Source organism: Schistocerca americana, chromosome 4 (assembly GCF_021461395.2).
Source record: "Schistocerca americana isolate TAMUIC-IGC-003095 chromosome 4, iqSchAmer2.1, whole genome shotgun sequence".
In the NCBI taxonomy this organism is placed as follows: domain Eukaryota; kingdom Metazoa; phylum Arthropoda; class Insecta; order Orthoptera; family Acrididae; genus Schistocerca; species Schistocerca americana.
Window position 1 is genome coordinate 548,033,570 of NC_060122.1, and position 23,472 is coordinate 548,057,041.

Sequence of the window (23,472 nt, forward strand, 5' to 3'; positions counted from 1 at the left end):
TTCCTACGACGGATGATGGCAAATGAAATCAATGAATCGTTAGCGAGATGTAGATACTGCACTTTAGCCTACGAATTTACCTCATTCCGTAATATGATTCCTAGCACCAGTCACTGGCCGAAGTGTTACTAATAAGACTTACATATTGTCTTCATGTCATTGGTATTTTAACACTTGATTTACTCTGAAAAAGTGTGTAGTGTGGATTAAAGTGTAGTTACGGTGTCGAAAGTTTCTGCATCTTGCTTAGATGTTGGTAACAGTGCGGCGATTAGACGACTAATCATGAGTCACATGAAGATAACGAATGAGAATGTTCATTTTTCTCGTTTCGTAAATGAAGTTAACTACACTTAATTTCTGTGGTAATGACACAGATTTTTTTTACTTTTGCAGATTAAATTATTTAATAATTTTGTTTGTCAATTACGAATTTAGAATTTATGCTACGTGCAATTAGCGATGTGCCTTTAGATTTCATATTGGCGTCAGTTGTTTGGATGGTTCTGTATTTTGTGATTCATTTTAATATCGTGGTAGTCTAGAGTAGCTGGATATATCTTCTTTTCTTCCGGAGAACATCGTAGTTTATTAGAGTTTTGTTTAGTGTCGCCATGGAAGGGGTCCAGATGATGTACACAAAATTTGTTATTGTGGATTACAATGGTGGCTAGTTATTTACGTATGTTGTTTTGTTGTTTGTTTGTGACACTATTTAGAAATTTTTGTAATTGATGCTACGTCATATTGAGTCAATTTAATTTTCAGGGTAAGGTTGTACAGTGATGTTTTCAACAGGAGCTGCTGCATACGAAAGAAATATACAGACAAATGCTCTTCCGAAATGCTTGTCGTTAGTAGAAAAGTTCGTTGGATGCCACTCAATGATGTTGTCGAAAAGAACGTTCACATATCTCTCGTCTTGGTAAACGTGAATGCAATTGGTTTTGTGGCACTCACCATTAGTCGGTGACAGCTTGAGGATGACATTTATGTTGCGATGTCAGAGTCTGAGCTTAGGTTGGAATTTCATAGCACAATTTGCTTGTCAAAAATGCTTCACTGTTTTTCTATGAATATGTGACGATTTTCGGGTATGTGGTTATGCAGGAACCTAATAGCGCAGCATAAATCACTTCGAGTGACTTTGGAGGTTGCGATTAGGCGGAAATCCTATAGGACAACCTGAATTACTGCAAGTAAAATGACCACCAATCATACTTGTTGGGAGTGCATTTACACTGACCGATGCAACTACATTTCTGAAAGCACTGGATTAATGCGGAACTGTTTACAGCGTGCAATAAGTGAGGAACGTGCAATAAATGTGGAACTGCAACATGTGAAGATTTTCGAGTATATTGTTATGCAGGAACGTAACAGCATAGCTTACGTGCACTCTCAGCAATCATTTTCGTGTCCAAGAGCACTCTGTGTCCAAATCAACTATGATGCTGGAAGCTCGGAGAGATAGCAGATTTGTTTACAGCTGCAAACAGATGAAATACTAGAATATCATTGGCTACATGCATCTCTCTCCTGATCGTCTATTTTCATTCCCATGATTCTTTGCAACGTTTATCAAGATGCAGATGTCTGGTAAAATCTGCCGACACGTTAACTGCACTTCAGTTCACAATAAGCGTTAAAATTTTGGCAAATTTTTAAAATTTTATATGATGTTTCTCAATTTAATTTATGATTTTAATTTTTTACATCGAGAAGTGTATTAATTATTTCGAGAATTTCGGCAATGATATACTCTGTTCGAAATCACAAATAGTTTGACGAATCACAGCGATCTATTCACACGTTCGTATAAAGGCACCAGCTTCTAAGATTTAAAACAAATCGACTGTTCGAAACTCATTGGCACGTTTCTCCCTTAAATCACAGTTTACGTTACACCACCAGGTCCAATACAAACCGCTCTCTGCTGATTCAGGCCATATTCGAAACAGTCGGTGAGTAATAACATTCAGTTATCACTGTAATTGATTCATATATAAAAGTACAAATATAAAAATATATTTACATATCGGAATCGAAACATACAACGCAGCAGACGACGAGTTTTGTTAAGTTCAGATTTATTCCGCTAGGTGCAGTGTAACGTTGTTAACATCAGAGACGCTTTGAATGTTTCGTTCTCTTACACTGACGACTCACATAAAGAACGGATGTCAATGGTGTGAGCAAAAGCGTATTGCACATTCGCCAACATTAAACCAGACTGTGATTAAACTGGGATTCAAACGTGACTTGAAATATAACATTGTTGCTTTAAATTTTATGCTAAGACCGAAAGTTTAATATGAATCGCATTTGCTCCAGTGCTACAAATCCCTTTATTAGTAGTAGCAACAGTGAAAATTGACTTTGTGTCAGTAAGATACTCGGAATGGGTCAAAGGAGGAAACGTTACTTATCAGTAAAGGCTACTACTTTTATCTTCACACTAATAACAGGAACTTTAGGTGCTGAAAAACATGAGACACAGAGCAGTTATGAGTTAACAAGTGATTGTATTGCTTTATATTACCACACAAGTGCTAGATAAATTCGGTAGTGTGGGCTGACAGGAAGTATACAGTTCATCTGCAGAAAAAAATTATATGTTTGACAGTCTGAATATTTTCCTCACTATTATAAAAATGTTAAAACCATTACGTTTATTTAGTATCTTTACAGAAAGGTCCAGTTATATATATATATATATATATATATATATATATATATATATATATATATATATATATATATTTCATAAGAACTAAACATTGTGCAGATGTCATACATATTACATTTTGAAGAGAAACTCTGAAAGTTTCTTTTTTTTTTTACGAGCATTCAATGTATGCACGACGCACCGATTTCTTTGGACTCCTTATGAATGTTTCTTGAACGCACTCCACATTCGCTTCACTCACACTGGGACGTCCGCTTCTCTTTGTAGGGCACGAGCAACCTGTCGTAACGAATATGTTGTGCTAATGGTAAATGGCCTTCTTTGTTGGTGGCTTCTTACCGCACTTGGTTCTAAACATCCATTGAACAGCTGTAGAACACTTGTTTTTGACGAATTGCAACACACAGAAAGCTTGCTCCGCAACTGAACTCGTCATGTTTGCGTCTAGCGCTGACTATTGGCAAATTCCAAACTACGCTGTGGCAGTATACATTAAAAAAGACTTTCATGGTTTCTCTTCAAAATGACATATGTATGATACGTGTACAATGTTTGGTTCTTGTGCAATAAATAACTGAAAATGTTCCCAGACTTTATGTACACTGTAGTGGCGAGGGCGAAAAAGGTGAGGGGGAGAGGGGGAGAATCTTTCTGTCATAATGCTAGAATGACATTCAAAACTTACAAAGTACTTCTGACAGCCTCATTTTTTTTCATTCAGCTCCTCCCTAATTACAGCCCAACGTTTTGATTTACACTGATTAAAGTGTCACACAATAGGATTCGCAGTACATAGCACTGTCCTGTGCGATGTGGCATAATCAAAGAAAACTGTTGTGTTACAACTTAAGAACATTTTTTTCTGTAACAGTTTTAAATTTGATTATTAATTCAGAATATCATTATTCTAATATGCACTATTAGTTTTTGAGTTACGACATCCTTTATATTATACGATGATGTAGGATAATTACAACATTGTTCATCTATTATCAACCATTATTTCGATTAATTACTTATATTTTCTGCTACTAGTCACATTTATTTGTTTTACGTTTAATTTAACAACTTGAAACAGGTTTCAAGTAAGTTTTGCCTGACATTAGATGTTCACACAATAGAAAATTGATAGTTAAAAATAAAGTCTTAAACTAAATTAATATGGAACTACTTGTTTACTGTTCGCTACTGGAGTGGCATTTGGGGTAGTTAGAGGGAGGGGCGGCTGTGGTCGGCCACAAAATGATGTTCAGTGATGTCTTTGCTGGTATGGAACTGAGTCTCATTGTTTATTATGAGTTATACCACAACGATTTTGAGAGGACAAAATTACTGTGGTGTCAGTCATAATAAACAACGAAACACAGTTCCATAGCGTAAGAAGACATCACTGGAAATTAGTTTCTGGTCATCCACTGCAGCCCCTCCCTCTAAATACCCCAACAGCCACTCCAGCAGGAAACAGTAAGCAAATAGTTCCATATTAATTTAGTTAAAGACTATTTATTATTAAGTAACAGTTTTCTGTGTGCATAAATTACAGAAGACGAGCAAAAAATAAGTGAAATGCATTGTATTATGTTAAATAAAATGTAAAACATATAAAAGTGAGTGATAGCAGAAAGTACAAATAAATAATTATTCCACACTGTCACAGTTCCCAAACATAGCATACATGGCCACTATTAATCATTTTTACTGTTTGGGTATTTATTTCATGTTCGTTAACCTTCTCCCAAAGATGTCTAAATTCAAGAGAGTGGATGCCTTGTATTCGTTTCCTCTTAACTGAAATCCATTTTAATTTCATCTTTTGCTAAGGTATTCAGAATTCACTCTGAAAATGGAGATACAGAAATTTTATGTCTGCATAAATTTTTGTGGAATTTAAATGTTAACATTTCACTCTGCTTTAATCGGTGTGTTTAATTATGACATACTAGATATTAAAACTTATCACTAAGTTTTGATGAAAGTCTAATAAAAACATTTGAAATAGAGCTCTGTATAATCGCTGATATATGTGTATCACATTGGATAGTCACTAGAAGTGTGTCTATTATTAGGAAATATTTACTGTTCATTATATCTGACACTTTTTTTAACGTACTGCAAATTTTCAAAACATATGATGAATGATGTTAATGTCTAAGTGTGAATTTGAAATGGTAGATTTAGTGATAAAGTAGTATCCTTGATTTGTACATACCTTCACAGGAAGATGTCTGCTTCTGTAGATCCTTCATAAATATTATACATTTCAATGTTACTATTTAATAATGAAATACACATGATCGTGCATCAAAGAAGAAAGAGATAAAAATACGAAAGAAGATTAAACTGATGTCTCCTGATATTGTTAACTTATTTACAGATTACGAGAGAAACCTAATAAAACATACAAATAAGACAGTCCCTGAAATACTGGCAACTACTGGCATGTTAAAACTGGTAACCTTCTGAAACAATCGCTTCACTTTAAACGATTAATTCTTCCCATAGAAATGAAAAAGCTACTCAGAAAGTAGTATATAGTGTAAGGTATGGAATGACGAATTAATCTGTTTTCTTTGGTTGACCAAATATGATACAATGGACTGCTTGTACAATTTAACATGTATAGAAACTATTGTACAACAGAACAACAAGAATAATAATCAATTAATATTTTGTATCTCCTCATTAAAAAGGAATTCCATAACAGTTGCAGTTGGCAGAAGGCAGGAGGTGTGGAAGAACCAGCTTACATCAGATGTTAGGACAGGACATTGCAAAGTTGTCAATGAAACAAATGATTCCAATGGCGGCAAAGTTATATTGATCCATCTTCAAGATTCGCCCCCTTTCGAAAAGTATGGTAAAGAGGATATGCTTACACATCGAATCGCATATCACTATGCATGCAGAAACTGGGAATGGACGCAACAAAACTTGCATCACTACTGATGACGAAAACGCAGTATGTGATGTTACAAGAAGTTTTAACACCGCGGAGAAGCGATAACCGGGCCAGAAAAACAATATGTCCTTTGATCCATTTCGTACATTACGTGATAACATCAGAAACACCGAGTTTAACAGAATTTCGGCATAGGCTAATAACAAACCATCATGAACTGCAAAAGAAACCTCAATTATCAAAACAAGTATTTTATCCCTGCAGCTAAGAAATTAAGACAAGTGTAAAAATTGTTGATTCCCTACCTTTTGTTTTGTATCTATACCTCTATACATATAACAAAACTCTAACTGGCTGATCTCTGTACACAGGAGATATTTGAATAAAAGTTAATATGAGGGATCAATATAACAGCAATAGAAGCCAAAACAAGTACTTTAGGTGTTTGTTTGTTTGTTTGTCTGTCTGTCTGCCCGTATGTTCGTACATCAAACTAGATGCGTTTTTCACAGTTATATTGTTGGAGATCCAACTTAAAATCTCGTGGATATTTAATCTCGATAAGTCTCCTAGAACCTGCGTTATCTATACATACAGAGTCTGTAACTAGGTCAATCGGGGAAACCAGAATCCATAGGAGACACAGGGAAACTGCCTTAGGAACATTTAGGAGTTTTTTTGTGAAAACAATTTTTTCATAAATTTTTCGTCGAGGGTAAGTTGTTCATGAAAATGAGTAAAACTGACAAATCTTTTTGATGTGGATCGACTCAGTGTCGTGTAATCATCATTTCATTATATTGGAAGAACAAATTCGGGACAGCAAAAGTTTTATAAAGCTAAACTATCAGGATAGAAATGATAGAATCCGTAAAAGGCAGAATTTTAGAGCAAATTCTCATCATAATAGTAATGTTAAGATTAATCCTGCTATCCAGAGATATTCTTAAATTCATACTTGAATCCGTGGAGGTAAAACAAAGAAGGGAGCTGGCACTAGAGACCTATCACAGTCTAATACATATATTCATGACACTCTTTGGTGAGAAAGTTGGTACCGTTTAACGGGTGGAGCTTCCATAGCGCCCCCCGCCCCCCACACACACACATGCAGTGGTGAGAAAGCAGACAGTCATATGCATCGTAAGGATAATATTGTTTTGCGTTCTTAAGCTACCAAGATACACGAATTGTCGTGAAATACATGTAAAAACAACCGAATCACACTGATTCGATGACATAAGCTACACCTCATTCAAGAAGAAATACTTTCGAATATGGCTATATTTGCAGCTTATTCCGATGAAAACAAGAGAACATAAGCACATTTCATGCAGGGGAATCATATATTTCTGTTGTTATTATCATAGGCACATTCCTTAACACAATTACTTTATCCAATGAATCGCCCTCTCTTACATATCACTCGGCTTTCTAACTGACGAATATTTTTGTAAATGTAATTACTTTGGCTTCCAAATCGAATGTGTTGAATATTCTTGCCACTTGTGGCTCTGATTTAGCAACAATTTTGGAATTGGTTTCTCCTATGTTGGGAAACAGATTTATCGCTTTTGATGATTATTATCACGTCTGCGTGGTTTTCTCTTATCCTACAGTTGTGGTGACTTATTTGATACGTTAAATAATGTCGGTATTACATTTCATACAGGTTTCCTACGTTCCACACCCACTGTTTTGGCTGAAAGTGTAGGGAACAAAACTCTGCTTTGTTGGATAGATATACGACATCTTTCTGTAAAAGGTCAGGTCTTCTGGTGTTTACTATCAGTTTTTTGTTATCAAAGGAAAACGACATTATTCAGTAAATGTCTGTACGCTATAACAGGGTCGTAAATAAGCTATCCTGTAATGCACAGTTTCGCATCTCCAAGGGTCTTTTAGTTAATCACAAACGCGCTGTAAATTATTATGTTGTCGAAAAATGTAAGTAAATGCGGTTGATTTGGAAGGTCAAACTTTTAAAGCTCGGATACAGTATTACTAGTGTCCTGCTTGGCACAGACAAGTCGTTTAAATATCGGGGCGTAACTCTGCAAAACGATAAGAAATGAAACGAGCATGTCAGAACTGTGGCAGGGAAGGCAAATGGTCGACTTCGATTTATTCGGAGAATTTTATGAAAGAGTGCTTTACCTATAAGGGAGACAGCATATAGGACGCTTATGCGATTTGTTCTTGAGTACTGCTAAAGTGTTTGGGATCCGTAGGGGACCGGATTGAAGGAAGACATCGAAGCAATTCAGAGGCGAAGTGCTAGATTTGTTACCGGTAGGTTCGAACAACATGTGGTGCTACAGAAATGCTTGAGGAACTCAAATGGAAATCATTGGAGGGAATAAGATATTCTTTTCAAGAAACACTATTGAGTAAACCTACAGAACTGGCATTTGAAGCTGACTGCTGAACGATTCTACTGCCACCAACATACAGTGAGCGTAACGACCACGAAGATAAGACACAAGAAATTCGGGCTCATACGGAGGAATATAGACATTATTTTCCCCCGCTCTATTTGCGAGTGGAACAGGAAAGGAAATGGACTAGTAGTGATACAGGGTTGATACATGGTACTCTCCGCCACGCACCAAACGGTGGCTTGCTTGGTCTACATGTAGATATTGATTTTTATGGCACTCAATACACTCCCTCTTGTAAAAAACTGTGTTACAAAGCAATATACACGTTAGTACTCGCATTCATCCGATATCGTATTCAGAACTGTCGCTGGTGACCGCTTGAGGCGCTGCTATCGCCGGGGTAACAAAAACGATACGGAGTGTCGCGACTGTTACGTTAGATCACAGTGTAACAAACATAGTCATGATACACTCCGCTGAGAAAGTTGTTACCGTTTGACAGCTGGAGCGACACTAGCGCTCCAAGCGTTAAGAGAACGGTCAGTGGCATATGTCGAAGGATGATTTTTTTTTGTCTAAGTAACGAAATAATTGTTATATTATATCATATGAGTTATCGTGAAAGAAACCTAAAAACTGCCGAATTTCACTGATTCAGTGACATAAGCTACAGCTTGTTCACAAAGAAATACCTTTGAATTTGTGAATAATTGCCACTTACTTCGCTGACAACAACAGAATATAAATATTTATATCAAGCACAAAAAGCATATATTCCTGTTTCTCGCTGTTCTTATTGCGATAGGCTTCCGTTGACAGACAAAAAAATTTATGGAGTCTAATGATGCGCCAATTCTTAGACTTAATTCGACTTTCTGATACACAAATATTTTTGCAGATGTAATTACTTTTGCTTCAAAGGCGAATGTGTTCAAGATTCATGCCGTTTGGAGCTCGGACGTAGCAACATTAGTTAAATTGGTGTCCTCCCTGCCGGGAACCAGTTTTATTGCTTTCCGGCGTTTTATTGTGACGTCTGTGCGGTTTCGCCTTCAGCTACATGCGCGATGGCTTCTTTGGTACGTTAAATAATATAGGTGTTACCTTTCATTCGAGTTTATTACGTTCCATATTCTCAGATTTGGTTTGAAGTGTAGCGAACAGCCGGCCGAAGTGGCCGTGCGGTTAAAGGCGCTGCAGTCTGGAACCGCAAGACCGCTACGGTCGCAGGTTCGAATCCTGCCTCGGGCATGGATGTTTGTGATGTCCTTAGGTTAGTTAGGTTTAACTAGTTCTAAGTTCTAGGGGACTAATGACCTCAGCAGTTGAGTCTCATAGTGCTCAGAGCCATTTTTTTTGTAGCGAACAAAACTTCGAAGTGTTGTGTTGATCTATGACGTCTTTCTGTAAAGAGTCAGATCTTCCGTTGTGTACTGGCATTTTTTTGTTATTAAAGGACAATGACGTTCTTCGATAAGTATCCGTACGTTGCAAGAGAATCATAAAGAAACAGTGCTGTAATCTACAGTTTCATACCTCCCAGGGTCCCTAGGAAACTAAATAATGACAAATGTAGCGTCAGTTATTGTAAGTTATTGTCGATTATATGGCTCTACATAGATCTATATTGTGAAAACTATGATAGAAATCAGTATAAACGATAGTGTTGGCACTCATCTGATATCTTGCCAGAATTGTCACTTTCTGGCCGCTTGGCGCGCGGCTGTCGCAGTGGGTAACAAAAATAATCAGTTGGCGTGCTGCAACTGTTATGTTTCATTGTGGCTGCATGTCGTTTCGAAGCCAGAGTGGGCGGGCCTACTGCTACCTCAAATAGTCACAAACATTAGTGGACTACTGTTTACGACTGCTTCTTGTTCATTATTTCTGCCGTTTGTAGCCAACAGCTGTTTAAAATACGAACAATTACAGTGCTTACATGAATAACTTAGTGTCAGGAAGGTAACTTCGGACGTCTTTCTGCTCTTGAATGCGTTTCAGTTAGCCTCGTTAGTGTAACTTGTCTTTTCTCGGTATATTTAAAATAACCAAGAAGAGCTGGGTGTGATGTGAAAAGGATGCTTTCGTGATCGACGTAATTCCACTTTTACTGTATTTGTATCGATAGCAAATGAAGCTCGAACTCCGAAAGCAGTACTTGTTTGCTTACTGGTACCGTTTCTTGTTTGTTACATTGCCAGATTTCAGCTCGTATGCGCAACGGTTTTAATGTTCACATTTGCAATAAACGTACCTACGAGTTCTGTGTTAGCCAATAAACGCGTGCTATGAGGAAAAAAGCACGATATTCTATCGTATCTTGTGCGCATCAAGGAAGTGAACGATTACTGAAATGTCAAAGAAACAGAACTGCGTGCAGAATCGAGTTCTTGTTTTGTTAGTGTGTCAGTGGATTAATCTCAGTATAGTTTACACATCTTCTCGCTTTGAAATCTTACCTATGATGTGACATTCAGTGTGTGTCCAACACTAGCAATTTACGGGATAAAAAAAAGATATAATTCTTAAAGATTTTCTAACAGTGTGCAATGCTATAAATGTGATTAAGGAAAAGGTCTCAAACGCTTAGATGGAACTAAAATGGATATTTTACTTTAGCGTGTATGTAAGTCATTTTTTTTTAGAAATTATTGCCTAACATGTGTAACATGTAGACCTACCTTTCCAACAGTACTCTACTTCTTTTCCCGGAATATTTCCCATCAGTAACTCTGCCAGTTCCTCAGGAATAACCAACTTATCGCAGTTGTAATGTACGTCTAGTTTGAGCATGAGCTTGATTTTGCTTTTGAATTTCATTTTTAGGTTTTCAGTGTATATGAGCATATACCATGCTTTGTGATAGACCAATAGTTATTTAGTTTCATGTTCCATGTATCATTTGTACGATAACTCATAATGACGTGGAACGAGTTATTTTATACTAACATCGATCTTTTATTGTACATATGTCTCCATGTCTATCATTTATTAGCTTTTTTTTAAGTTAAAGAGAGACAGATGCTAAATCAGTAATTCCTACCCATCACCATTTACCCATTACAATAATAGTCTTCTGTGGAATAGGAGGCGTTGCAAATTTTACCTTGGTGTCTATCAGGCATTTTATATCACTGGGTAAGTGATCAAAATTTTTGGTTGCAGCATTATAAACCCCTGTTTGTGCTATAGACAACCTTATTGGCGCATCGTGAATGTCATATTTTTTCTGGTGTTCTAATTATGTACATTATTGTGCTTGGTGAAGTGCAATGGATTATTTACAGTTAACTTCATGAGGAAATAACTAAACTGTGAATCGGATGCATTGCTACACCCAAGGCGAGCAGCAGGCTGGTACGAAAAAAAGTGCTCACACAAGTTTTCGGCCAAAGGAAGCAAGGCATAAACACACATTCATACAGTCATAGACACAAAAGTAACACACACCTCATCGATGTCTCCGGATGTTCTAGCCAGAACCTTTTTTTAAAAAAGGTATGAAATGTGAGCAATGAATTATTATCGTCTGAAGGAATTTAGTGCATGAGATGCTGCACTAACAATCAATGCAGTCACGTAGCTGTATGTTGTACGGGAACGAGACACATTGTAGCTCGGATGTCGGTGAATTTGTTATTTGGGAGGCAATGAAAAACGCGGGAAAGAAGAGCAAGAACGGACACTAGTAAAGCAAAACTTCAGAGGATAGTAATAAAGGAAAACGTCACTTGTTTGTAGTATAGTAGAAAACTCATTACGCAAAATCAAACAGTAGGGTGTCCAGGTTGGAATATCAACAGTATTTGCCGATTCTGGCAGCGTGTGTGTGTGTGATTTTAATGCTGTCTGTTTGTGTTCTACTTTCTGAAGAATGGTTTGGCCGAAAGCTTATGTGAATATTCTTTCCAGTAGTCTGCCTACTGCTCGACGTGTATTCTTTATGGTGAGGTGCAAGCTATTTATTGTTTTCACAATACTGTTGATATTCCAATCTGCACTTTCCATTCCATTGTTTGATATGCTGCGAAGAAGTAGTTAAAATGCCTAACGCCTTTTGCGGTTGTTTACAAGACGAACACAGGTGAGCATCACATAATATTCTTGCAGCACGTTTTTGAGCAATTAATATCTTCTATCGTAAAGATAAGTTAGCCCATAACACTATTCCATGTGCCAATATTGAGTGGCAATATACACATAAAATATGACAACCACACGATTTGACTCTCCCTAAGATTTTCAATGATTCAATGTGCAAATGCGGCTTACGTGAGTAACATTGCTTGCACGGCTTCAGTTGCGAATGAAATGTAATTCCTTTAAACTTTACATTATGTTCGATCTATTATATCGCCTGTACACGTCGCACGTTGGTATGTGTCCACACAGTCGAAGCACCAGCTGTTATTTGGCATATGATTATGAAAGCCGATAGTTATTACCTACGGTTGAAACGGTATAGGCACACCAGAGTGACGTCACGGGGAAGAAGTATCACTGCGCTGAACCATGGAGGTATAAATGTATTGGTCCTTGTGTTTTTAGGCTACGTAAGGTGGCGGACGTCGACTTCAAGTTTGTAACGTAATGACAACTCCCTTCTTTTTTCTTCCTCCATGCTTGACTCGGTTTGTCGAATACTATTATCATTGCTACGTTTGTCGAGATCATAGACCATATGTAACATAGATCGTGCATGTCCTTATCTCTGCTGTGTTAAGGCTTGAAACCAATTTCTAAATCACCTGACTCAGGGCAGAAAGCCAAGTTCGTGTTATTACGAGCTGTGTGAAGTGGAGCTGACAGTTACGTTTTTTTTTTTTTTTTTTTTTTTTTTTGACAATCCAACGAACTGCAGTACTACTGTTACACATGTAGTAGTCCAATTAACCTAGTTTCTCCGAAATTCGTGATAATAAAGTAATGGTTATCGTTTATACCTGCGGTCAAGCTGAAATGTATTAACAGTTCTTTTTAACAAGCGACGGATTCACTGTTCTTTCTTGAATACTTTTTTCAATTGTTTTTTCACTGTGAATTCTCGCAGTTCACCGCTTCCACAGCTGTGGAAGACAAAGTAACAATTTCGGACGCAGTTTAGTTTTCTTACGATTCCACAAGAATATATGTGAAATTTTTTAGTATGCTTTGTAAGAAACGAAATTCGTTTACGTGTATAATTCAGTTATTTACATAAAATAAGCGCTTATATTTTCTGACTTTTGCTTAATCCAGTACAGATACCAAAACGATATCAACATAGGAAGCGTAATATATTACAAAACTTTGATTATACTTGTGTAGTGAGCTAGATATTAACAATACGTCGTCTCAAAATCTTAGTAATTTCTCAAATTTTAAATCCAGGGACCAGCATCCATCCTAACTTTTAACTAATGGAAATGCCTCTGCAAGGATTTTGAAATAGTTTAATAGTTCCCCTTCACTATTGAGATTTTCATCCGTTTATGAAGTGTGGAGGGTCAAAAGACGACTTGGGAATATGTAAAGGACATTAATTATGCTACTAATATAAAGCACAAAACCTGATCTGTAACGAAATTACACTGTAGATGGAGAACCTTCAGGGATGTGGAATGAGTCAAGACCTGCAGTAACAACAGATTCTAGACAATCTACTTTAAACATAAATGTACCTATTACTATACTGCATAGTTATATTCATACATACAGCAGCTAATAAATTAAAGTAAAAGGAAAGTTGCTACTTTGAAAATACCTGCTGCATCCACAGTTACACTAAATACTTGCTGTTTGCCTCACACTAGCAGCTTAGTGACTACTTTGATTACGCTTGAATTTTTCAAACAAAATAGTTACTTATATCTGAGTCTTGCTTGCAGTGCATTACTATTTAACATATAGCTTTACATGACACATTCATACCTACCAAGTAACCAACAAAACTTTTTAATTATTGAATTTAGATCTTCAAGTAATAAAGAGAGTGGCTAATATGAGTCTAGTTTTCCTTTGAATTAGTAGAAATTACCAGTTTCTTCCTTTATGTTAGATGGGAGCTTGGTGAATACCATACTTTGGCAGCAGAATCCATTACTCCTCTCAGAACACTGGGTAAGAATGCAAAGTGCACATGAAAATGATTTTGATTGCCTTATAATGTGTTAAGTGCATCACAGATCTACTGAACCTTGTCTCTGTCGTCAGTAAGAAAAACCATTAAGGAGTACAGACACAAGGTAGTAAGAACGCTGAGGGCCTTAAAAGGCATTCTGCACAATGTTTGGTTATCTGCCTTACACAATAATATTGCTGCTCACTTCTGGTGAAAAGACACTATTTAATACACATGTCCAAACAATTTATTTACTTAAAGTGCCTTGCCCAATACGATTCATTTAGAGCAGAGTGAAAATATGCTGACACCAAGGCCCACAGCCCCCCCCCCCCCCTCCTCACAAAGAAAATCATCATTTACATGGACAGCAATGCACACCCTAAACGTTTTATACAGACAATCAAATTTGATACCACTGTGTTTGTCTTAATATTATTGTATATTTCTTATAGATGAACTGCTCTCTCAAAGGCGTAAGCAAAACAGTATTTTTAACAGGATCGTTGTCACTTTCAAAACTTTAATAATAGGCTACATTATGTGTGTTAAAGTTGCAGATTTTTTTTGGGATAAAGTGTCATTTCCACTTTCTGACCTGGTGCCAAAAAGTTGAAAAGACTTCTAAAGTCAGCAGTTAACACAAAAGAGAATGAAAGTACTGCTGGTAATAATATAAGCACTTGTTTATCACAGAAAAACAGCACCTAACCAAAACTTACATCCTTGCACTGTGGAAATTTATTACTTTAATATATAACACAGATCTCTTAGACTCAACTTTATTTAATCCAATTCCTGCTGCAGTGGAAACTCTGTATGAGGGAGAAGAAGAAAAAAAATAGTTCATCACCTTAAAAATTAAGTTGATATCACAGTTTTAAGGCATGGAAATTTGGAAACTATATTGTGAATTACACACTGAAACAAATATAAGGCATTTCTCACTTTTCAGCAACAGAGTTGAAGAAAAATACAGAGAAGGTTTATAGACTGGGATTCAAATTCATTAATTTACTTAACACAAACAAAAACAAAAACTATACTTCAGCTGTAGGTCACCTGACTTCTGCAGCTGTAGGTGCCACCACGTATGTAAGTAATTTTATTTTCAAAACAATCACAGAATCACTGATTGTTAAACAAAAATATTTTTGTGTGGACGCTTCTAATCAGAGAAGTGTATAGCTTCTTGCTGGAGAGTATCACTTCATCACACAGCCTTTTTTTACAGTACTCGAAGGGTACAGCATTTTTTCAGTTGATGAATGTGATTATCAAGGGGAGCACTGTTAGAAACATGTTTATTCAAATGGTTCAAATGGCTCTGAGCACTATGGGACTTAACATCTGTGGTCATCAGTCCCCTAGAACTTAGAACTACTTAAACCTAACTAACCTAAGGATATTACACACATCCATGCCCGAGGCAGGATTCGAACCTGCGACCGTAGCGGTCACGCGGTTCCAGACTGAAGCGCCTAGAACCGCACGGCCACATCGGCCGACCATGTTTATTCAGTGGAAGGAAAACATCATTCCTTATGTCCTGCAAAGCTAAAGTAACTAATTTTTAAAAGGGTTTTTCGAGTGAAAGACGGACATTTGTCTAATACTTTCTGGCCCATTTTGCAGAGATAAACACGATCATTGGACATTATAGATAAGCCGCCTCTGTTTTCTGTTCAAGATATCGGTAGTAGAAGTTTTAGAAAATGTGGCACTCCAGCTTTTTGTTCAGTTTCCTGGCCAAGTAAAAAGTGTGAGAAACTGGATGGGGCATAATCATAGCCATTATTTATTACAATGGTAGAGCAATCAGCACTAGTAGATATACGAATCTGAATGTGTACCATAAATCTCTTGGAAGCAGCTTCAGACCGCTGGATTGATATTCTGCTCCTCCACGACTTATCACAGTTAAAGAAACACTTCCAGCAGGTCTTGAGTGACTTTATATGTCAGTACGAAAGTCCTTCGTGGTGCAGACCTGCTTCTAATAGGATCATACACCATTAAAGATGAATGTAGGGTGTTAATTATACGCATCAAATCTGTTCTTGTTGAGCGAATCAGTAAGTTCCCTCAGGAGATTCTTATAACGTAAACTGGCAATATTTCACTCGCTTTACAAACCGGCATCACTAAGTGGCAAAAGTCATAAAATATAAACTCTTATCTTGCGCCAAAACCGAACCTTATGGTTGAAAATGGATTTTATTTCTTATAAAAGCATAACAAAACAGTTCACACATTTTGGTGAGGAATCGTCAGAAAAGTAATGTTGCCTGCCAGACTGATATTTTGTGTCCAACTCCTGTGGGAACGGTGGACTAAAAGACTCACCAGGCGACAAAAATAAGTATTCACTGAAGAACTGTAATTTTGTTGCTTGTAAACAGAACTGTCAGTACCTTTCACCTGCCCACATGTAAAAACGATAATCATCGTATTAATTTTAGAAATTTCGGAGAAATAAGATTAACTGCACTACTACATATACAGCTATAAATGAGAAAAACTGTAACTGCAGCTCCACTCCACACAATGAGTGGCGTGACAACAGAAACTTGGCGTCCTGCCCCGAGTCACGTGACTTAGGTGTTGGTTTCAGTGCGATGATGTCACACGCCGTCTATGTTATCGATGGTCTATGGTCGATCTTCAGAGGTTTTCATCGCGTCCTATCGATGTAATTGAAGTCATACAATTGTTATGATTTCGTAATAGTGTCTTCGTTCATTTAACTTCTTTCATTATTGGATTCATTCTTCAGCGGGTGCAACTATTATCGTCGATAAGTTTGTCGAATAGTAGTAATTCCTTCCCTAAAACAATTTGATCTTTCTTCCGTTTCTGCTGAAGCCAAACGAGCACGATTGAGCAGATTAACAGAAAGTGAACCGGAAAGTAAAGAGCGTTTAGGATCGCAGCGTTCTAGAGTTGCGTCGTCTCGATCTCAAGAGACTTTTGACAGCTTCAACTTCCGTTTTTATGTGTGTTTTTCTCACCAATAATAAGCTTCAGGATTTTTCAAATTTCATGCAGGTTCGAGATCAGGCTCGAGATCCACTCGGACGAAGGCGCGGGCGAAAGCTTAGTTTAAAATAACTACTTTTACTCGTTATATTACTTCTATTTTAAATGTAACTTAGACACTCGAAGTAGAATAAAGATAATAAAAAGAAAAAAAATACTACGACGAAGGAGAAAATGTTATTTTTCTATTTTCCTTAACAAGAAACAAGAATTTAAGTTTCTATAGACGATCAAGTGACTGGATTTAGACCAAATATCAGAATCCCTTGCATTTACAACGGAGTATAAATTTCACCTTTAGAACAAGGAGAGGCATCAAGGTTTTCAGTCCAAGGAGAAATTGCTTTACGTTTTTAGGATTAAGGAATATATAGTCATCAAAAGGGACTGCACTGTCCCATTACTTTTTTCCCTTATCATTTAATTTACCATTCAGAATTTACAATTCACATCTTAAAAAAATATTAAAAACAAGTGCCCCTCAAATGAAATATTTAGAACTTTGAAATATGGAAAGGTCTTGAAGGCAGAATTCTTTATTAAGCGTTATGCATTTCAAAATTTCATCACTGGACAAGACCTGTGTGATACAGTGTACAATGGAATAAACGATGTCAAAATTTATACACACCAGTACTGACGAAGTTTGTATATCGGTGATCCATATACTGAATTTTATTTAATATCATACTTACAGTTAAATAATAAAAAAAACTTCACCCGAACAGGCCATAAAGGCCCAACGGTACCGACCGGCCGCCGTGTCACCCTCAGAACACAGGCGTAAATGGATACAGATTTAAAGGGGCATGTTGTCAGAGCACCGCTCTCAAGCCGCATGTCAGCTTCCGAGACCGGAACTACTATTTCTTATTCAAGTAGCTCCTCAGTTTCCCTCACAAGGGCTGAGTGCACCCCATTTACCAACAACGCTCGGCATACCGAATGGTCACCCATCCAAGTGCTAGCCCATCCCGACAGAGCTTAACTTCGGTGATCCGACGTGAGCATTTAAATAAAATTTAGTAAAAGGCTTACAAAAGTGGGCCCATAGACTGGATATAATATAGATCGCATATGTTATAGACATATTTGACAGTGCAGTTGTCTATTCGAAGAGAACCAGTGCCAAACTAGGCGATCGATCTAGCTAATAACTAAACGGAGGCTATAGAAATGAAATAAAGAGTAACTTTACAAAGAAACCATACATGACAACGAACAAAATCACAGAAAATCGGAAACAACTTTACAAAGATACATTCGGAAACCGGAAATTGGTGGTAAGTCCTATGGGACCAAACTGCTGAGGTCATCGGTCCCCAAGCTTACACACTACTTAATCTAACTTAAACTAACTTACGCTGCAGACAACACACACACTCATGCCCGAGGAGGACTCGAACCTCGGACGGGGGCAGCCGCGCGGCAAAGATACATTGATGCTACTTACACAGAGAACAAATTCGTACTTTCATTAGATGAAATTTACATAGCATGAAATGTGCGTCGTGAGGTACGAGTAACATCGTGAACAACATAACGGAGATACCAGTTAGCCAATAAACAAAAGAGAAGATATGATTGCAACTATTAACTGGTGTAGCACAATGTAAACATAAAAGCGATGTAGATCACAGAATAAAATAAAATGTAAGAATGAGTTAGTAATGAAATAGTTACGTTAGTTAATTTCTTCCATCTTCAAGGAGAATTATTATCTTTTTAACAAGAAGATGCAACAACTAAAAAGAAAAAAACCAGAAATCAAAAAAAGAAAAATGCGGAAGCAGATAGCTCTGTCCGTAGAGCACTTGCCCACAAAAGAAATGCAGAGCCCTGATTCGAGTTCCTGTCCTGCACAGAGTTTTAATCTTTCAGTATGTATAAGTTTAGTGCGCGGATTGTTCTGCCTAATAGGTCAGACTGAAAAAATTCTTCAGTAAAAGTATTGCTTCACTTACACTGCATCACAATGACGAATTATTTACACCCAGGCACATGTGCGACGCCGATCACAAACTGCATCATGTAGGTAAAACACCAAGTGTCAGACAAGTGTCACTGCAGTGAAGTGAAAAATACTCGACTTAGTAGAAGAGCAGCAGATTTGCTTGCAGGTATTTAAATAGTTACTGAATGAGGAAACAAAGTGTTACAGCTACGATTTCCTGACCACCTTTCATGATACACGTAGATGTAATTTTCAATCATTTTTCATAAAGAGTAGACGACTGCTTACATACATGCATGTCTTTGAAATTAATCGGAAAGCATTTGCACTAGTACTAAGTAGTCAGTAGCTTCTCATGACCGGTACCAGAACACTTTTCCACACAAGGCACTCATCATTTGGTGCCCACCCGTTTTCCCCCCTTTTCGACCATACATTTTCAGCCATGTCAGTTTCCGCTATTAATAGTGTTACGCACAGTATGCAAATCTTGCACTTGGGTATCTCTGGCGCCCGTCTCAGCTTGGCGCCCATAGCTACGGCTTGTGTCACTGCGATCTTAAACTGGTCCTGCATCTTCTGTAAGTCTCATCCCTCTAAATATAGTAAGCAGCTTTTATGTATAAGAATTTATCTTTGGTTGACATGTAACGTTTGTATCATGTAGCATCCTTAGGTCAGTGTCTTAATTAGAGGCTATATTACATGATACCAGTTACGGAATTACCTTCTTTGTGCCGATATTTTACGTTTTACGTGTTGGTAAGGAAGTCTTCTATTGTCAACAATAATACATTCTATCTTAATTTTTATACATGCTGGGTATTACGTCGTTTTTGCTAGCACTATACACAATAAATCATATGAAGACAGCCATTAATAAAAACCAAAGTACCTGAAAATGCCCCACTGGATCACCGTGCATAAGTTTAAGTGCAGTTACCTTTGTGATTCGGGATAAAATTGGGGTATATTGAATTACCACAGTAACAGACAAGACTGAGAGGCAGACTTGCGCGGATTACTGGAACAGTTTTGCTGGTCACCGTACGGGGAATCTGTTTGCTGCCCTCTCCCACACTTAAGGAATTTTGTTGGTAAGGACTTACTGAATCCAATTAAAAGATAGTGGTAACCAAATACGTGTATTCTGCAGATCTCCTGCAATCGAATTTTAGGTACTGAATGTACAAATCTTCTAAATATGTTGGAAAATGAGGATGCCAGTAAACGGAGACAACGCCGAAAACGAAGTGTGTATTTAACTTTGCCGTTTACTTAATGTCTGGCAGAGAACCTTTTCACCTTGCCCCATTGTGACGTAGGTCAAAACTTTTTTCACGCCGTGGTTTATTCCCTCTTGAACAAAATAGGACATTAAAATACTACTTGAAATGAGATTAATTATGTTAGAACATACTTTATTAAATAAAATATTTATTGTGAAGTTATATTTAAAATAACAATGAAAACACTTTTATGTAATGAAAACCTTCATTCTTAAAGTTTAATATTGCCGCACACGAAGTTAATGTAGAAAGGACATAAATTACGTTAATTACTTGATCAGTCTGTCACCAAGACTTGCATTGACACAAAGTGCAAACTTTGCGGATAATAACCGTTTAATAGACCCTAGAAACTGTGTCTTACAGTTTGAATTTATGTTTACAGGGTGTTACAAAAAGGTACGGCCAAACTTTCAGGAAACATTCCTCACACACAAAGAAAGAAAATATGTTATGTGGAAATGTGTCCGGAAACGCTTACTTTCCATGTTAGAGCTCATTTAATTACTTCTCTTCAAATCACATTAATCATGGAATGGAAACACACAGCAACAGAACGTACCAGCGTGACTTCAAACACTTTGTTACAGGAAATGTTCAAAATGTCCTCCGTTAGCGAGGATACATGCATCCACCCTCCGTCGCATGGAATCCCTGATGCGCTGATGCAGTCCTGGAGAATGGCGTATTGTATCACAGCCGTCCACAATACGAGCACGAAGTGTCTACATTTGGTACCGGGGTTGCGTAGGCAATAGCTTTCAAATGCCCCCATAAATGAAAGTCAAGAGGGTTGAGATCAGGAGAGCGTGGAGGCCATGGAATTGGTCCGCCTCTACCAATCCATCGGTCACCGAATCTGTTGTTGAGAAGCGTACGAACACTTCGACTGAAATGTGTAGGAGCTCTATCGTGCATGAATCACATGTTGCGTCGTACTAGTAAAGGCACATGTTTTAGCAGCACAGGTAGAGTATCCCGTATGAAATCATGATAACGTGCTCCATTGAGCGTAGGTGGAAGAACATGGGGCCCAATCAAGACATCACCAACAATGCCTGCCCCAACGTTCACAGACAATCTGTGTTGATGACGTGACTGCACAATTGCGTGCGGATTCTCGTCAGCCCACACATGTTGATTGTGAATATTTACAATTTGATCACGTTGGAATGAAGCCTCATCCGTAAAGAGAACATTTGCACTGAAATGAGGATTGACACATTGTTGGATGAACCATTCGCAGAAGTGTACCCGTGGAGGCCAATCAGTTGCTGATAGTGCCTGCACACGCTGTACATGGTACGGAAACAACTGGTTCTCCCGTAGCACTCTCCATACAGTGACGTGGTCAACGTTACCTTGTACAGCAGCAACTTCTCTGGCGCTGACTTTAGGGTTATCGTCAACTGCACGAAGAATTGTCTCGTCCATTGCAGGTGACCTCGTCGTTCTAGGTCTTCCCCAGTCGCGAGTCAGGCTGGAATGTTCCGTGCTCCCTAAGACGCCGATCAATTGCTTCGAACGTCTTCCTGTCGGGACACCTTCCTTCTGGAAATCTGTCTCGATACAAACGCACCGCGCCACGGCTATTGCCCCGTGCTAATCCATACATAAAATGGGCATCTGCCAACTCCACATTTGTACAGCACATACTGACGAAACTAAAATGAGCTCTAACATGGAAATTAAGCGTTTCCGGACACATGTCCACATAACATCTTTTCTTTATTTGTGTGTGAGGAATGTTACCTGAAAGTTTGGCCGTACCTTTTTGTAACACCCTGTATACGTGCTGCTATAGATATGATTTTTGTCTTAATTGTTAACTTCTGGCCTTTCACCGTGTTTACATTTGAAGGGCTTATTTCAGTAGCGGTACAAGTCCATTACCTCCACTTTTCTGCCTATAATGCTCCTGAAATTAATGATCCAAACAAACAGAAAGAAAGGTTCATCTCTAGCTAAAAGCCATATGCTTGAATATTTCTGGTATCTCAACTGCAGATTTTTTAGCGCTCATTTAACTTTAGGACTCTGTATCTCAAAATGAACAAAAATGGACTTGTACCACTATTGAAATAAGCCCTTCATTTGATGTTGTACCAAATTACCTGCATTATAAAATTTTACAATTTTTTCACTTAAGTGTTAATTTTCTTTAATAAAAGTCAAACTGCTTGAATGTATGTACATTGCTTTAGAGGTCTGAGGGATATCTAGGGATCAGTGGTTAGGAGTGTAAGAAGTTGGCAGCCACGGCAGGAAACTGTTGTGCCTGAGCGAATGCAATGGACAAAAACTGATCCGCTTCAGGGCGTGATCAGTACCGGAAACGCTTTCAAGCTAAAACGTTATGACGAGTTAGTCTCCTTTCTAGCTGGAAGATGGAACGACGTTTTTGTCTCCAAATCTCATGGTTAGAACTAGCAAAGCAACGAAATTTCAACCTCTGCCAAATGTCAAGATCTTCTCACGATCACAGAAATCTTTGAACCTCCTCCCGATGGTAGAGTGGCAGTGAAGTATACCAAAGCAGTATTATTTCAAAATTGTCACACTCCCCTTTTTCCCTACAAATACTGGTTAAACAATAACTGTATGAAGGCCTAGAGCGAAGCAAATTTCGAACACTCTTTACTTAAAGTAACAAAATATGTGCATTTTACCAGTATCAGTCGCGTGAAATAAACATATTGCAGTACCCTGAGTTCCACCTGTTATCGGTCACACCAAACCTACACCTGTCTCTATGTTGCTCACTCTCGCTTAATGTGAATCGTGATGAATGATCGCATTATTTAGTCTGTTTTATCACGTCTACATGAAAGTGAAATCACTTAAGCTGTTTCTTTTGGGTATTCTTGGCTTTGGACTTCTGGAGGATGAGGGACGAGATTAGTGTTTAACGTCCCGTCGACAACGAGTTCATTAAAGACGGAGCACAAGCTCGGATTCGATAAGGATGGAGAAGGAAAGCGGTCGTACCCTTTAGAAGGAACCATCCTGTCATTTGCCTTAAGCGATTTCGGGAAATCACGGAAAACCTAAATGAGGATCACAGGACGCGGGTTTGAACCGTTGTTCTCCCAAATGCGAGTCCAGTGTGCTAACAACTGCG